General features: G+C 33.6%; 1 long non-coding RNA gene and 1 pseudogene across 1 annotated transcript; both read right to left on the reverse strand.

The window, feature by feature from the left end:
* Positions 1-8,092: 8,092 nt before the first annotated feature.
* On the reverse strand, positions 8,093-11,317 carry LOC105782818 (uncharacterized; annotated as a pseudogene).
* A 4,902-nt stretch (positions 11,318-16,219) lies between these two features.
* LOC105782839 (uncharacterized) lies at positions 16,220-17,498 on the reverse strand. The gene is made up of 2 exons (XR_001129922.2): positions 17,274-17,498; positions 16,220-16,829 (listed from the first exon to the last, which is right to left on the reverse strand). It is a non-coding gene; the product is annotated as an uncharacterized LOC105782839 (long non-coding RNA).
* Positions 17,499-17,658: the final 160 nt, after the last annotated feature.

The raw sequence follows: 17,658 nt of genomic DNA on the forward strand, positions 1-17,658 counted from the left end.
ACAGCTGTTGCGACTGGTGAAACATCTTCATTATACTCTGAAGCTGCTGCTGGAGTTCATCGAACTTTTACTTTCTCTGCTTCCATCATTGCAACCTCTCTTGCCTCACTATAGCCTCTACTTCTTTCATTGCAGCTCTGCTTCTCTCATTGCCAAGATTCGCTTTAAGTCTCATTGGAGTTCTTCATACTTTCGTTGAACCTCAGCTTCTCTCGCTGCTGCATCTGCTTTAAGTTGTAGCTAGAGTTCTTCATATCTTTTTTGAACCTCAGCTTCTCTCGATGTTGCCTCTGCTTTAAGTTGTGTAATTTGCTCAATTGTTGTCGCTTGTATCTGAGCCATCTGGTCTCTTAACCTCTGAACTTCAGCTTCAGCCCGACTCCCCGAAGGCATGTATTGTTGCGAGTTGGATCCAAAATATTGGGATGGGTTAACAAAAGATCCTTAAAATCGAACCCGACCATACCTTTCAGGACCCAAAACTTCAGTGATAATCTGGTTATCAATGTCGTCAATATGAACAGAACTATCACTGGAAGCAATCGCTTCGTACTCCGCCTTTTTATCCTTTAGTTTTTCCTAAAAAATAAATCACATAGTTAGGAACACAATATGTATTAAAAAAACCCAATGCAACATAACTTAACAATATTTGCATTACAAGAAATGAAATAAACCATTAGAAAATAAACACTATAAATAATTAAAACAAGTGAAATTGTATTAAGCAAACGTACCATAATTTCTACAGCTTCAGGAGTCATAGGGTTTCCATCTTTCTTCCTATGTGTAATGTCAAAAAGTTGAAGGCGTCCAATTTTTTGACCGGACGACAGTTCCTACAATACAATAGTAAGAATATTAATTGATAGAAAGTAATAAATATCTGCCAATATTAAAAAATTCAAAAGACCTCGGCCTGAGCTACACACGCAAAACTTTTCGACCCAGCTGTGTGAGTGAATTTTTGTTTCTGCCTACTACTTTTTCCAACTCGTTCACGATCCTATGTTATGAAATTATTAGTACGTTAATTAGTAAATACTATACACCAAAATAATTACAAAATTTTATAAGTTACACATACCTCTCCTTTCTTCGAACAAACTGGTTCAAGCTTGGTGATTGAACTTGGTATCTAAACCCCAAATTCCCAAATTACACTGAACGAAAACCCTAAATCAAGATACAGTGTTTCGAAAGAAAAAATGCTTACCTTTTAACCACAAATTCCGCAGCTTTGATAGTATCCTGTCAAGATTGACTAAGCCTTTGCTTCGTTTGTGATGATTTCTGAGTTCTCCTCTCCCTTTTTTTTTCTTTGTATTTTTTCACGATTTCTGGGGAAAAATTGGGGGGAATTTTTGGGGAGAAAATACGATTTTCGGCTAAGTGTTGGGAGTAATTGGGATGAAATACAGAATGAACAATAGCGGCGTTTTTAATATAGCGCCACTAATGCCAAAATGTGGTAGAAAAACGACAGCGTTTTTTTAAAACTGGAAAGCAAATTTGCGGCGTTTTCGCATAGCGCCGCTAAAACATACCTTTACTGGCGCTTTTACAATTGCGCCGCAAAAGCCAGTAAATTCCCGAACAAAAACTACATCGTTTTGCCCAAACTATTCACAATTTTTTACAGCGTTTACGAATAAAACGCCACTAATGCCCATTTTTCTGGCATTTTTTACAAAAACGCCACTAAAAAATTAAATTCTTCTACTGAAACGGCACCGTTTTTTAGAAATTTTAAAACATTGTTTTTTTTAATTCATATTTAAAAAACACAATATATAATTACAAATTGCGGCGTTTTCAACGGCGCGCTGCTAATGCCGTTAATATGCCATAGAAAACGACAACGTTTTGATTAAACTACAGAGTAACTTTGTGGCGTTTTCTTTCTAGCGCCGCTAATGCCCAACTTTAGTGGCGTTTTAGCCCTTGCGCCGCGAACAACGTTAAATTCCCAGCCAAAAACTACACCGTTTTTACCAAATTATTAATAGCTTTTTGCGGTGTTTTTTTCTCAAAACACCGCTAAATTTCACATCTTTTACTTATTTATTTCTTTCTTTCTTCTATGTTTCATTAGAATTTTAATTAATTAATTATTAAAATTTTAAGTAATGTTTAAAAGTATTTGATAAAATTATAAATTTTATTTTTTATTTCATTTTATATTTTTCTATTTTTCATATATTTTGATCCTATCCAAATTAAATAAGTAATTACTTATATATATCCATATAAAAATATCGAATTGTTAATGTTAAATATTTTTAAATATAAATTTTAGTAATTAAATGTATCATTTAACAAGTTTAAAATAAACCTTAAACCCTAATTTAACCATTCAGTATACATGCATATATAAATAATATATATATAAATAAATATATATATATATTATATATCTCTTAATTTAATAATATATAAACTATACATCTTTGAAATATCTTAAATGATCACTGAACCTCCACCAATTGTAGGATTCTTGACATGTGCTATCGGTGCCCTAGAAACATTGCCAAAATACCAAAAGGGGGCGTCTAGCTTCCAACACTCCAAATCCCGTCGTTCATCAATAAATATTTTTAGAACGTTCCTTTCTACTATAAATTAGAAGGCTGAACCAGATTTTGTAGAGTAGTGACAAAAATTTGGAGAAACAAAACCGGGAGGTCACTACTTAATATTAAATTTATTATTATATATTTTACAAACATATAAGAACATATTTAATATATAAATTAATAAAACTAATTAATCTAAGCAACCATGATCCCTAACTTGAGTACCCTTGACACCCTAAACCCTAAATCTCTAACCCTTAACCCTTAAATCTCCTAACCCCTAATCCCTAAATCCCTAACCTCTAACCGTAAACCTTATATCCCAAACCCTAATCCATACCCCCTACTCCTTAAAATACCTTCCAAAAAATTCCCTAAATCTTTAATAATCATAAAAATAGTTAAAATCGATTAAACAATAATTAATAGTTAAAAATTTTGCATAAAGTAGCAATAAACAATATTAATCTTTATAAAATTTATTTTTATATAAAGTATGGAATTTTGATATTTTATTTTATTGATAAATGAATAAATTTCTCTAATTAACAAATTTATTATATTCTTAATTTCTCAAATAGATAAATGAAAACAAGAAGGACGAACAACTATATATATACATGGCATTTTTTTTAATATTGATGAAGTGATAACAAAAGGAATGATAGCGAGTTAGGACGATATATGCATATATTTTAATTTGAATGATTTCAATTCAAATTCACAATTTTATTTAAGTATTTAATTAAATGTTTGTCATGAATTATTTGAGTATTACTATTCCAACCTTGAATTTAAATTAAATAATATTATCCATCAAATTTTTAATCCTAATAAAAACATAATTTTAAAATTTTAACCCTTTTTGGATATTCACATCCACAATAACTGAATTTGAATTTAAATTAATACTATATTAAATTAATAATCATATATATATATATATACACCTTAAACCTAAAACCCTAAATTAACTATACTAATAATTAATTAATTCAATATTTTAAATTTAAAATCATACTATCTGCTTTTACGATTATATAAAATTTTATACTATATATAATATAAAAATAATCAAGATTAATCATGTACCCAAAAATCTTAAAATTATTTTAAATAATAGCATTTTAATTTTTCCGTGTGATTTATTTCAAATTATTTCTCTGTGTTATTTTTTCTGAATATTTTAAATATTTAATTAGATTTAAGTTGAATTTTATTTAATTAATCTAAATAATAAACCAATTAAGATAAAATGGTTTTTGCGGCGCTTCAACAAAAACGCCGCTAAAAACCCTAACATTAGCGGCGCTTATCATAAAAACGCCGCTAAAAGACCAAATATTAGCGGCGCTTCAAAGAAATTGCCGCTAAATACCCTAATGTTAGCGGCGGTTGATTAAAAACGCCACTAAAACCGCCGACCATTAGCGGCGAATATTTAAAAACGCCGCTAAAAGTCAAAGCATTAGCGGCGCTAATGCAAAAACGCCACTAAAGCCCTCCGAAGACTACCAAACGACGCCGTTGGGATTTTTTTTGCGGCGTTTTCTTATAAATGCCGCTAAAGTTCATTTTTTAGCAGCGCTTTCTCACAAACGCCGCTAATTCCTATTTTTTACCGGCGGTTTTTGTCAAAACGCCACTAAAAGTGACTTTTTTTGAAGCTTCCTTGGTCTCTCAAGCATTATGATTGATCTTCATTTCATATGTCAACAAGGACCCAATCATCAAGAGAAAGAGTGTCAAGATCCTTTGACTCCTATATGGTTGCCACTTTAGCTTCCCATGATGTTGGGAGGCTATTCAACATCTACTTCACCATCTCCTTGTTGGCATAAGTCTTCCTAAGAGTCTTGAGACCAGTGATGATATCAGTGAAGTGGTTGGACATCTGTTTGATTCCTTCATCTGATTTTTCTTTGAAGAGCTCATAATCAAAGGTGAGGAGACTAATCTTGGATTCATTAACTCTATTTGTGCCTTCATGAGTGAATTTAAGTTTATCTCATATCTTCTTAACATTGTCACACAAGGAGACTCTATTGTATTCATTGGGACCAAGGGCACAAAATAGAGTCTGTATGGTTTTAGCATTTAGTTGCACCATCTTGATATTTACTTCAACCAATTCATCTTCCTCCTTGATAACAATGACATCGTCAACTTTTTCCTTTGGAATGAAATTCTCATTTATGATCATCCTCCATACTTCATAATCATTTGCTTGAATAAATAACTTCATTCTTATCCTCCAATAAGAATAGTTAGTGTTATTGAATATAGGAGGCCTCATGGTGGAATGACCTTCTCCCAACATAGTTGAAGGCCATAAGACAAACTTCTTATTTTTTTGCTTCTATCTTGAGCTTCTTATGGATCTTTTTTGTTGGTAGTAATACCGTCTCTAAATATCTAGATCAGATACAAATTGTTAACATCAATAATCACCAAAAAGGGGTTTGGTGTTTTAAAAATTTAAAGCAAAGATGGCAATCAATAGAGACTCAAGAATTTATAGTGATTTGATCCCAATTGCCTACTTCCACTACCCTAACTTGCCACGACTAAGGACTTTCCAAATTCACTAATTTGAACCTTTTGAGGACAATGTTTAACCTTTACAATCTCTATCTTTTTAAAATGCAATATAGGGTCACCTCCCCTTAAGGTTTTCTACCCAAAATCTTAAGTAAATCCTCACAAAAATAGAAATGAAATTAAGAATGGATTATCACCTCTAGAAGGTGGATATACAACAATTAAGCACTTTCACAATACAATACAACACTTGAAAGAATGAATTAATACTAAACTCACAAGTGTGTTCATGTGAAAATAAAAATAATAATGGGTATTGATAGGAATTTAGCTCTTAATCTTTGTATACTTGTTTCTTGTCTTCTTATGAGTGTCCTTGAATGATATTTATACCCTCTCATTGAATTATGGACGTTTGGAGTTGTTGGAGGGAAGTTCTTGCCATTGAAAGCATTTATTTGGACAATTTAATACAACCTATAACAATATGTCTCAAGACATAAAACCCTTGTCTTGAGTCAGAAAGAACAAAAATATGACCATTGGAGCTTGAGGTCTCAGGACACAATAGGCTAGTCTTGAGACAATTTTTCATGTCTCGAGACAATTACTCGATTGTCTCAAGACAAGGCTCCCTTGAAGCTAACCTCGGCTTCGATGTTTTATTGTCTTGAGATAATGTTCCTTTATAGCTTACCATAACTTCGATGTTTGCGGGTCTCAAGACAAATGGATTTTTGTCTTGAGACAAGACACCCTTGAAACAATTTTAGCTTCGATGTTGGTCTGTCTCAAGACAAACATGCTTGTGTCTTGAGACAAAGCCTATGTCTCAAGATAAGACTCAAATTGTCTTAAGACAAAGCTGGGAACTTTAAAAAAATGGCTTAGAAACATTTTAAAGGACTTGGGAGTACTTGAAAACTTTTGTAGAAATTTTAAGTCATTTTAGAAACTTTATTTTTTGAGTTTGTAACACTTGAAAATAATTTGAATGTGATTGAAATAATTTATGCAAATTTAATTAAGGGAAATTATAATTAAGTTTGTTATATCAAAATAATTAAAAATCAAAGCTAATACTAATGAACAAATTAAGTGCTCAACTCTCCATTCTAACTTACACAAGCCTCTAATATATAATAGTTTAACGCTTGCTAAGATAAAGATTAATTACAATAAAAAAGATCCCATTAACATAGCCTCATAAAAGAAAACTTTACAAATATAAGTTCAGAATAAATCAAATATTTACAAGATATGTCTTCAAATCATTCAAGTCAATATTCACAAATTAAGGGATCAAATTTGCTTGATTCGGATGATTCAATTTTTAAATATTTGTTGCTCTACAATACGGATCTTCAAATATGGGCCAACACACGTCCATAAAATCATCTAAGTTATTACCCTAGTGGTTTAGTTAAAAAATGGCCAATTCCAAATAAGACAAGTTATGCGACTTGCATAATTCCAAGAACAATGGGCATTGCTTGTGGCATTGCATGAAACACTGCTCACATAATTGCCTCAACAATATATAAGGTAAGTAGATCACATTAAAATCCATGAAAAGTGATTTTGTTTGATCTAATCACTTCTTCAATTACAATTACGAGATTGACAGTACAAAATCTATAAATAAAGCAAATTATAAAACTTGAGCAGTGCCAAGTGGAGTGGTCACTTCTCTGAAAGTTTGCCTCAATACAACATAATCAACCTTGATACGGGGAATTTGGATGATTCAAAACTCCTTTTGAATTTTTTTAGTTTATCTTCTTAGAGTTTCCATTCTTATATTGAATGTGGACACATGTGGGCACTTTAAACTCCTTCAAACACAATAACCAGCTAGTAGGGTGAGGATGAGCTTATTTTCTTTGGAGTTTGAATCAATTTGGACTTCTTTAAATCCCTTTTGAAGCTGCCCACCAACTCTATTCTTATTTAAGAGGATAAAACTTATTATAACCACAAAATAATCTTGTCAAATTGCTACAAATATTGTCTAATTCTATATATATGTACTGTTGGAAGAGGTTATAAATATAGAGTAGATATGGTATATATTATATAGATAAATCTATACTATTATTTAAATTCCAGATTGAGTTGGTGTAATGTGTTACGGAATAAATTTGTATCAACCCTACTCTTGGGAATCTCCAAACACTCTTTCTTGTTGAGATTCATGCACTGTATAAAATTAGTATTTACTACAGCTCCACATTTTCTGGGAAACCAAATGGAAGGGTATTGGCATTGGGCCGTTTGGCGGAGAGGATGAAACAATAAGCATAATACCTTCAACATTTGGAATTGGTAAAAGTTGCAGTGTGGTGTGCTTGAATGTGTAATTGTGGTTCTCTGAGGGACATTTTCTCCATAAACTTGAGAGGACCTACACGCCTTTCATATATTATCAAGTGACAGCACAGTGATCTCAGTGTTGCGAAAGATAGAATCGACTGAATTTCAAAACTAGGAACACGAGTCAATCATAAATTATTTATCAAAAAGTAATATGAGCTAAAAACAACATTTTAATCCCAATAATTAACATGCATTATTAAAAGGAGAATGAAGAAAGTTCTTTCAGTAATTAAACAATACATTCAAGCAACAAAGGACCTTACTGAGAAATGGTTTTAAAGCAGAGAAAGGAGTAACTCTTTTAAGGCATAACTTAAAACCTAAGAAAGGGCAAGCAGCAATGTGAAGGGAACCCTTTCATATCTATATCAATATTGTCATGAAACAATCCAAGGATAATTATCTAAATCATACAATAACATTTAAGGGTTCAACAATCCATTAAATATTAAAATGGGAGTTGGCTTTTCTTTCTTCAGTACGATCAATTTTTAACACAAGCACTGAAAACATTGAATTTTGCAAGAACAATCAAAAGGTCAATGCATAATCTGTACCAAGAAATATCAAGTGTTCTGGAAAATGATGACCAATACACATATAAAAGCAAATTCATTCCCAGATATCAGCAAAAACTGAATCATCAAGACAGAGGAGAAAGACAATTTTCTATATCTTCATCTACAAATTGTACCATTATAAAATCAGATTTCATAATCAAGCTTCTTTTTTTCTAGATCAGTTCCTAAAAGAAGGGTCCAAATCGGAAAAAATTCTTCAAAGAATATGACACCTACGAGTCAACTATACTAAAATAGCATTATAAAAAAAACTATACCAAAATAGCCAAAAAAAGTTTACTCGACAGGCTTTGTGTAGCTTCCTGGGATATTACTAGCTTTGCACGATGTGTGTTTTGATCAACCTCCACTTTAAGACCAAGTCTGGCAAGTTCAGGCATGTCAACAGACCCTTGTAGCTGTAAATCAGCTACTATCTGTTGGTTTTCTGCATTACCTTCTAATAAATTTCTCAAAGACCAAATCCCCCATTCCCTCAAATACGGGTTGTCATCATTAGTAACACGCTGCTGTAACAACAGTAGGATCCCACTTTTCTGCCTTATTTCATCCTGTACGTTCTTCCTTCTATAGGCACAATTCCCAATTATCGCAACCAAATCTCTCCGAAATCCTTTGTAAGGGCAGAGCTTAGTTGAACCCAAATTCAGTTCTCCGTTTTCACTATCCTTCAGGGTTTTTCTTATGATTGCTGGCGGCTCAAGATCATGAAGCAATGATAAAATAACATTTGTAAGATCATTGGATAGTAGCAAATCAACAACATCTACAGATATCCCTCAAAATAATGAGGGAATATCCCATAACATCAACGGATGTAGAGCCAGTTGGAAGACCAGACTTGGCTCTAGCACCAAAATCAACAATACTTACTGATCTCTTAAATATTCCAAGAACACACAATGCAGTCTCATTGGGAACTCTTACTTAATTAATTCGTTCATTTAGGATCTCAGATATGATTCGCAGAAGAAAAGCCTGCTCCGATGAGAAAACATTATCCCCTAAAACAGTGTTTCCCCTATCCTCAGAAGCATTGCCTTCACATAATTTAAAGAACAGTGCAGGGAAGTGAATGTCTTCCAAACATAATCTTGAGAGAAGTAACTTAAACCAATCTTCTCTAGAACCAACTGGTATTAAAAGATAATAGAAAAAAGAGAGATCTAGAGTTAGCTAAATCTATCTAAAACAAAGTAGGGAACATAGTAAAAGAACTTAAAATCAAAGGCTCATCATTTGTACCTGAAGCAACGGTCCGAATTATGCCAGCTACAATAGGCAACCCTGGATCTCTACATAGCTCAATAGCCAGTCCAGGCTTTCCATCACAACAGGTGTATAAAATCATACACAAAGGATCACTGGTCTCCAGACTACGGATGCTTGCTAGTATGAAAAACTCGTTAGTGAACAACTTAAGCCAAATAGCCTGTTGATGTTCTGCTCCAGCCAATGAAACATTTGCCAGAACTTGCAAACTCAAACGAATAATCCCAAAATCTGGATCAGAAAGAAGTGCTGCAGACCTCAAAACAGTCAAAACAGTTCCAATTCCATTATGCTCAACAAACGAATTCTTATTGGCAACTTCTCCAGCACATAGATTCCTAAGAAGCTTCGTAGCTTGCATGAGATATTCTTGACTTGATGCACGATGGAGAGATTCAACAAGCTTCAAAACAGTAGGAAGGATATTCTTTGAAGCAAGTTCTGCACGGCCAACAGCAGCTCTAGAATCTTTTATAAGAATCTCTAGGGCTTGTTGTAGCGAAGACAAATTTGATGTGCTAAGTAAAGGCTGCAAAACATCTTTGGGATAGTTGAAGTCTGGCAATCATTCTCCAACCATTGCAGGACTGGTTGAAGATTCGCGAACCCACAAACAAAGCAATTATCTGCAAAAAAGGGACAAGAAGACCGATTTTACATTCTTCAAGAGTTATGGAAATCACTAGAACCAAACAAGCCGACCTAGTAAAAGGTTGATGCCCTCATGCCCAAATCAAAGGAAATTATTTGAAGTTCTTTTTCCAGGCTATAATTATGAAACCAACAGTTCAATAAATAATGACATGCAACATATATGGAAATAAATAATAACACAAAATCAAGCATGAATGAATATAAAATCATTACTTAATTGTTATATTTAAAGCTTCTAATGTTCTATAAAAAGAAAGTTTCTAATGCTGTTTTGGTAAAAGGTTTTAGAAAACTCAAATCCGATTCAATACATAATGCCCGTTTTTAAAATAGATTTGTAGTCAAACCTTTTCCAAAATCTAAAACAATATAATATTATATAATTCTGTTAATTGTTAAGATCTTTTCAGGCTTAGGAATAAAAAACATAAGGAATGACAACGCGAGAGATGGAGATGCAATTATAAAGTTGTTAAGATGTTCCTGAAAGAATCTAGATGGTGAGGGTATTTCTGTTATGACATCTTCCATTTTTAGAATTTAAAGCTCAAGCTCTGCGCACTAGCCAATTAAGCAAAACAGAAATATTATCAGCATCAATCTCCACATTTCAGGGAGATAAAGAAAACAGTTGAACCTACTTCTCTAGCCAAAATGTATGAGATTAATAAAATTTCAACATAGATTATAAATGTCTAAGTATCAAAGTTCATTGCTTTTTTAATTAGAATAAACCATGAACATCATCATTTGGCATTCCTCAGAAGGAGGGATAGTCCAACATCAATGGCATACTTCACTAAACCAGAAAAAATCGGTGACTTCCATAATCAACCCTACTGTAATCTTCACCCCCATACAGTCATTAAATCACCCTTTTTCCCCCTCATTCAAAGAAACCCAAATTTCCTTAGCGTCATTTTGTCAAACATTTCACATGCATAACCCGGGAACCCGCAAAAATAAGCAACTTCGTTTGCCCGTTCAACAATAACTGCAGTGATTTGCTTAAAGCTCAGACCTTCAAAAAAGCAACTAAATTTTATTTTTTAGTTTTATAAAGCATGAAACAAGAATTAAGAACTAAGACAGATTAAAAGAAATCCTTTACAAAAGAGGCATAAGCAAAGGGACTTACCGGTCAGGAAAGATAGAGGTGATTGGGAAGAAGAGCGGTATGTTTTTCAGCTGAGATAGGCAGAAAAAAATGAGGTCTTGGGCAAGTTACGTTTTTTAACTTGTTTGTTTTAGGCTCTATTATTTCTCCTCCTACCAACAACCTGATAACAATCCCATCCGACACCCAAATTTCACAAATCGTGTTAATATTATTATTATTACAAGTATATTTTAAAATTTTATAAATAAATAAATAAGAAACTTTAACGTCATTTTAGGGTGAGTTTTGATGGACGGTGTCTTTACCTACGATTAGTATAAAAATAGCAGTGGCGGTTAGATTAGATACTGTAGCGATACTATAGCGTGAGACAAAAAGTAAACTAAACGCACCGCACCCAATCGCTTATCCAAACCCACCCTTAATTTTACTTGTAGTATTTTTACTTTCCACAATTTATTTGATAATAATTTTAAAATTAGTTTATTACTTTTTATATAATTTATTTTAAATAAAAATAATTATAACTCCTCCTATTCAACTTAATAGACTTGTATTTCTAGTGGAATTGATAATACATATCTAAAAAAGAGATGCTTTTATATTACTCGGAAAAATACAAGAATTATTAGGTTTTTTCATAAGAATGACTCAAAACTTTAAAAATATATCAATTTAACAAAAAAGAAAAAAGAAAGAAAGGGCCAATGTGACCAAACAATCAAACGCTGGGAGCTATTTTTTGTATTATGCCTTTAGTTTATGTCTAGATAAATTTAGGTGGTGAATAAAAAATTTGCCCTCACATCTCCTATCTTTTCCTCCTTTCAAATTTTTGGACGACAAATTGGGTTACTTTTAGTGTTTATATAAATGTTCACATAATATTATTTGATAATTAATGTCCCTATGGTTTGACCATAATCATTAGCCAATCACATCATTGGTTCAATGGTCAAACTTGTATAAGTTTCAAGTTGATTAGCGTAAGGTTTAAAGTTCAATTTCCGTGTTTGTAAAGCCCTTTCCCCCTTCCCCATTGTAATATAATTATTCATTTGTATTGAAAAAATCACTACCATTAAAACAATATTTTCTTGGTAAATTACATAGTTATTAATGTATAGTATAAATACTTAATTGATGGATTTTTTAAGTTTTAAAAATGAAAATAATTATGTAAAGTTATTAACGTGTGTTTTTTTAATCTTTAGAAATTATTCAAATGAGGATAGCCAAGTAGAATTGTTTCTCACAACTATATTTATCTTTTGTTCTTTCTACCACAAAAATAGTTAATGACATATTAAGTTTGTAACGCCCTAAATAATTTATTTCTTTTTCTGTAAATAACTTACATAAATGTGTATTTGTTTTAGTGGTTAAGTGTACTAGGTGTGTTTGAGAGGTCTAGGGTTTAAGTTTCACCTTTGTTAAATTTTGTTATTTTTCTGATCCTAATCTTACCCTTATTGAGTGTCTGGAGAGGTTGTGAGTTAGTGGGTTAGTGGGAGAAAATCAGGGAATATGTTGTCATATCTTTGATTTTTATTTCTTTTTCAAATTTTCAATTATTTTCTCTCTCTTCCAAAATCAATCTGACGTTAGTTTCCCTGTTCTCTGCCAATTTCTTTTTCCTCTTCTTTCTTGCGATTCTGTTTCTTTTTGTCTGCTGTCGTATATTTGTTTCTCGTTATTTCAGTGTTCATCGCACGATTCTGGTAAGTGAAACTATGGCACTCTGTAACTTTCGATTTCCAAAACGCTGGTTAGGGTTATACCTTTGTTTTAGTGAAGTGGTGAGTAGTTAAGGGACTGATTTCTGCATATTTGTGGTATAAGAGAAGGTGGTAAGCGATGAAGTTTGGTTCGGATAGTCTAAATCGCGCTAGGGTCTGTTTGTGTCATCGGTAAGTCATGTGTGTTATTTCAGGTTATGTATCAATTCGTAATTGACTGTTAATTGGGCATTTGGGCGCTATGTTTTAGGTTTCGAAGGCCTCGGGAGTGGTTTCGCACCAAAATCGTACCAAGTGTGGTTGGCCGTGTGCGAGACACGGCCGTGTGGTTGACGAGAGCATGGTTGTGCGCAAGACACGACTATGTGATAGTGTGAGTGCAACCGTGTGGGCTACAAAGATAGGCTAAGTTAGGCGTGTGGGCCACACGGGAGTGTGGGTTTTGGCCAGGCCGTGAGGGCCACACGGGCAATGCCAATCTGGGCGTGTGGGCCCACACGAGCATGTGGACCCATAATTCTAAAATTTTCCCTAGGGTTGCACCAGTCGTTCCGATCAACTATGGGCCTACTATAGGGTCGGAAAGGGATAACCAAACCGTAAAATTTTGTGATCTGATATTCTGCTTTGAGTTGGACACTGTTATGCATGTCTGATTATTCTTATAACTATATATATGACATTCGTATATGAGCATTTTATGCATGGGATTACTGCATCTATATATTTGTATCTGTGATTGGGGTGGATTTTATATATGTGGAGGAAGTGTTCTGTATGGCGACCTTCGCCTATATTCTAGCAGCATGGCTGCATATTATCTGATATGTGTCGTAATGACACAATGTGGTGTGTAGGGATGGATGAGTGTTTTTAAACACACATGGTGTGATGGGATGGTCGGATTTTGTGTGTAGAGGATGAGGGATAGGATTCTGTATATCTGTTCTACATATCTGATTCTGTTATCTGTATCTATATCTGTATCAGTATCTATAAAGGACTTAAGTCCGAATATGAATCTGAATCTGACTGCGTATGTGTTATCTGTATGAAAAGCGTGTCTAATTCTGTTGAGCTAAAAGTCTGGGGAGGTTGTGAGTTAATGGGTTAGTGGGAGAAAATCAGGGGCTATGTTATCATATCTTTGATTTTTATTTCTTTTTCAAATTTTCATTTATTTTCTCTCTCTTCCAAAATGAATCTGACGTTTATTTCCCTATTCCCTGCCATTTTCTTTTTCCTCTTCTTTCCTGCGATTCCGTTTCTTTTTTTCTGTTGTCGTTTATTTGTTTCTTGTTATTTAGTGTTCATCGCACGATTCTGGTAAAGTGAGACTATGGTATTTTGTAACTTTCAATTTCCAAAATGCTAGTTAGGGTTTACTTTTGTTTTGGCGAAATGGTGAGTAGTTAAGGGATTGATTTCTGCATATTTGTGGTGTAGGAGAAGGTGGTGAACGGTGAAGTTTCGTTCGGATAGCCTAAATCGTGCTAGGGTCTGTTCGTGTCATCGATAAGTCATGCGCATTATTTCGGGTTATGTATCAATTCGTAATTGACTGCTAATTGAGCATTTGGGCGCTATGTTTTAAGTTTCGAAGGCCTCGAGAGTGGTTTCGCACCAAAATCATACCAAGTGTGTACCCAAAACACAAAAAATCAAGCTTCGACGAAAGCCAAAAAACCACACTGTCTATGCCACACGGGCGTGTGCCTGGTTATGTGGTTGGCTGTGTGCGAGACACGGCCGTGTGGTTGACGATGGCATGGTTGTGCGCAAGACATGACCTTGTGGTGGTGTGAGTGTGGCCGTGTGGGCTATACGGGCTGGGCCAGATGGGCGTGTGGGCCACACGGACAAGGCTAATTTGGGCGTGCGTGTGGGATCGTAATTCTAAAATTTTTCCTAGAGTTGCACGGGTCGTTTCGATCAACTGTGGGCCTACCGTAGGGTTGGTAAGGGTTAACCAAACCCTAAAATTTTGTGATCTAATATTCTGCCCTGAGTTGAACACGTTATGCATGTCTGATTATTCTGAGAATTATATATATGACATTCGTATATGAGCATGTTATGCATGAGATTACTATATCTGTATATCTGTATCTGTGACTGGGGTGAGTTTTATATATGTGAAGGAAGTGTTCTGTATGATGACATTCGCCTATATTCTGGCAACATGGCTATATATTATCTTATATGTGTCATAATGACACAATGTGGTGTATAAGGATGGGTGGGTGTTTTAACCCCACATGGTGTGATAGGATAGTCGGATTTGGTGTGTAAAAGATGGGGGATAAGATTCTGTATATCTGTTCAGCATATCTGATTCTGTAATTTGTAAATGACTTAAGTTCGAATATGAATCTGAACCTGACTGTGTATGTGTCATCTATATGAAAAGCATGTCTAATTCTGTTAGGTTACACATTGAGTTTACGAAAACTCACATCTGTTTGTCTGTTCTGTTCAGGTAATCCACAAACTTAGGCGGATCGGTGTGATGGAGCCTCACGGTAACCACGAGCTTGTAACCGTTTAAGCTCATGGTTTTTATTTTATTAAATTAAGGATTATTCTCTGAGAGTTTTGTAATTTATGGAGTCTCCGGATTGTTTGATTTTATTTTAGAATTTAGACTTTGTTTTTACATTTTATTCACGACAGATATCTAAAAACATGGTTTTTACTAAAACAATTTTTTTTTCCAAAATTACGAATGAGTTTTCCAAAAATAACGATTTCTGTGACTTCCACTGTAAGTTACGTTTTGGCAAATAAATCAATTAAATATCGTTTTCGGCAATAGGTATAAACGAATATGAATTATAAAACTGGATTGATTTATCGTAACAATTCCGTTTTCAAAACCCTTCTTTGTGACATCCCTGTTAAAAATTTGCGAACTTGAAAAAAAGCCAATGATCTGCAATAAAGGGACAAGAAGACTGATTTTACATTCTTCAAAAGTTATGAAAACCACTTGAACCAAACAAACCGACCTAGTAAAACATTGATGCCCTCATGCCCAAATCAAAAAAAATTATTTGAAGTTTTTTTTCGAGGCTATAATTATGGAACCACCAGTTCAATAAATAATAACATGCAACAAATATGGTAATAAATAATAAACAAATAATCAATTATAAATGAATATAAAATCATTACTTAATTGTTATATTTAAAGTTTCTAATGTTCCATAAAAAAAAAAAGTTTCTAATGCTGTTTTGGTAAAGGGTTTTTGAAAACTCAAATCTGATTGGAAACATAATGCCCATTTTTAAATTAGTTCTGTAGTCAGCCAAACCTGTCTTTAAAAAAACCATTAAATGAATAAAAAAAATGGAACTGACTAAAAACAAAGCAAATATCTGTCTTTTAAGTAGAGCAAAATAACAAAGCTTTGAAGCTCCTTAATCAACTAAAGCAAGGACTATAACTTTTCTTGAACCATACAACCCCACAAAAACAAATAAAATGACATAAACCAATACTACAAACGGAAAACATGAGAAAACCAGAGGACTATATTACTACAATACAATGAAATAAAAAGACATGGAAAGTACTAGAGTTACGTTACTGTAGTGAATCTTATTATTCAAATTCGAAACTTTGCTCAGCTATATTGGGCGGTATTGCCGGTGGTCAAGCCAGAAACTGAACAAGCACTGGATCTGGCTCCACTGTTCAGGCCATAATTATGGACCCACCGGTTCAATCTTCTCCATTAGTTTATGTAAAAAGATAAACTCTAAATACATATTTATCTATTTCACTTCCAGAAGTGGTTTATATAATCATAAACTTTAATTCCACAAGGCCTGAATACATACATACATAAGTTTGAAGGAAAACGAACCTTCAATAGCTTCACGAGGAGCTTTGAAGCCCAAACCAATGCTCTTCCAGAAACGGTTCCCTCTCTTTCCAGGTCTCTTCCCTTTCGTAGATTTCTTGGAGCTGAAAATGACACAGAAAAACAATAGAATCAATAAAGCCCCCATTGACGAAAAGTAAAAAATATATATATGAAAAATCTTTCATATATATATGAAAAATCTTTCAAGGTTTTCAGTTTTAAGATTACTTTCTTTTGGTTGCTTAAGAATGCTTTTCCGCTGAAAATAAAATTCTAAAAGAAGCTCGCTTTCTATGGGCTTTAAAGAACGTCAACCTTTAGATGAAAATTATCAGCAATATAGGAACAAGAAAACCATTTTACATTCTTCAGAAGTTACAGAACTCACTAGAACCAAACAAGCCGACCCAGTGAAACGTTCATGCGCAAATCAAAGGAAATTATTTGAAGTACTTTTTCCAGGCTACAAAATTATTTAAAATTTTACTAAAAAATTCTGGGTTTTGAAACCAAGAGTTTGTTTAAAGGAATGGAATTTGACGCACCTTTCGGATGATCAAGAAGGAGCTTTTTACTCAACAACAGTGGCAACTTGTATTCCAACAAAATTGAGCTGAAATTGATCTCGTATACACTGGTATAATGTAGAATCTATGCAAAGGCTTTGTGTTGAAAGTTTTGATGAAAAGTTAGGGAATGGGAGATGAGAAGCTGAATAAAAGCTTCGAGGAGTTTATGGTTTTAGGTTTCAGTTGGTTTTAGATTTTAGCATCGCCAGTTGCAAAGCGTGTCTCATGGGTAAATTGCACTTATAGTCACTCAACTATGCTTTTAGTTTTATTTTAGTTATTCAATTATTAAATTTTTTTTAACTCAACTCCCTTTAACTTTTAAAATTTGTTAATTTTTTTAAAGAGGAGTGTAATTGAA

Source organism: Gossypium raimondii, chromosome 1 (genome assembly GCF_025698545.1).
Source record: "Gossypium raimondii isolate GPD5lz chromosome 1, ASM2569854v1, whole genome shotgun sequence".
NCBI lineage: Eukaryota > Viridiplantae > Streptophyta > Magnoliopsida > Malvales > Malvaceae > Gossypium > Gossypium raimondii.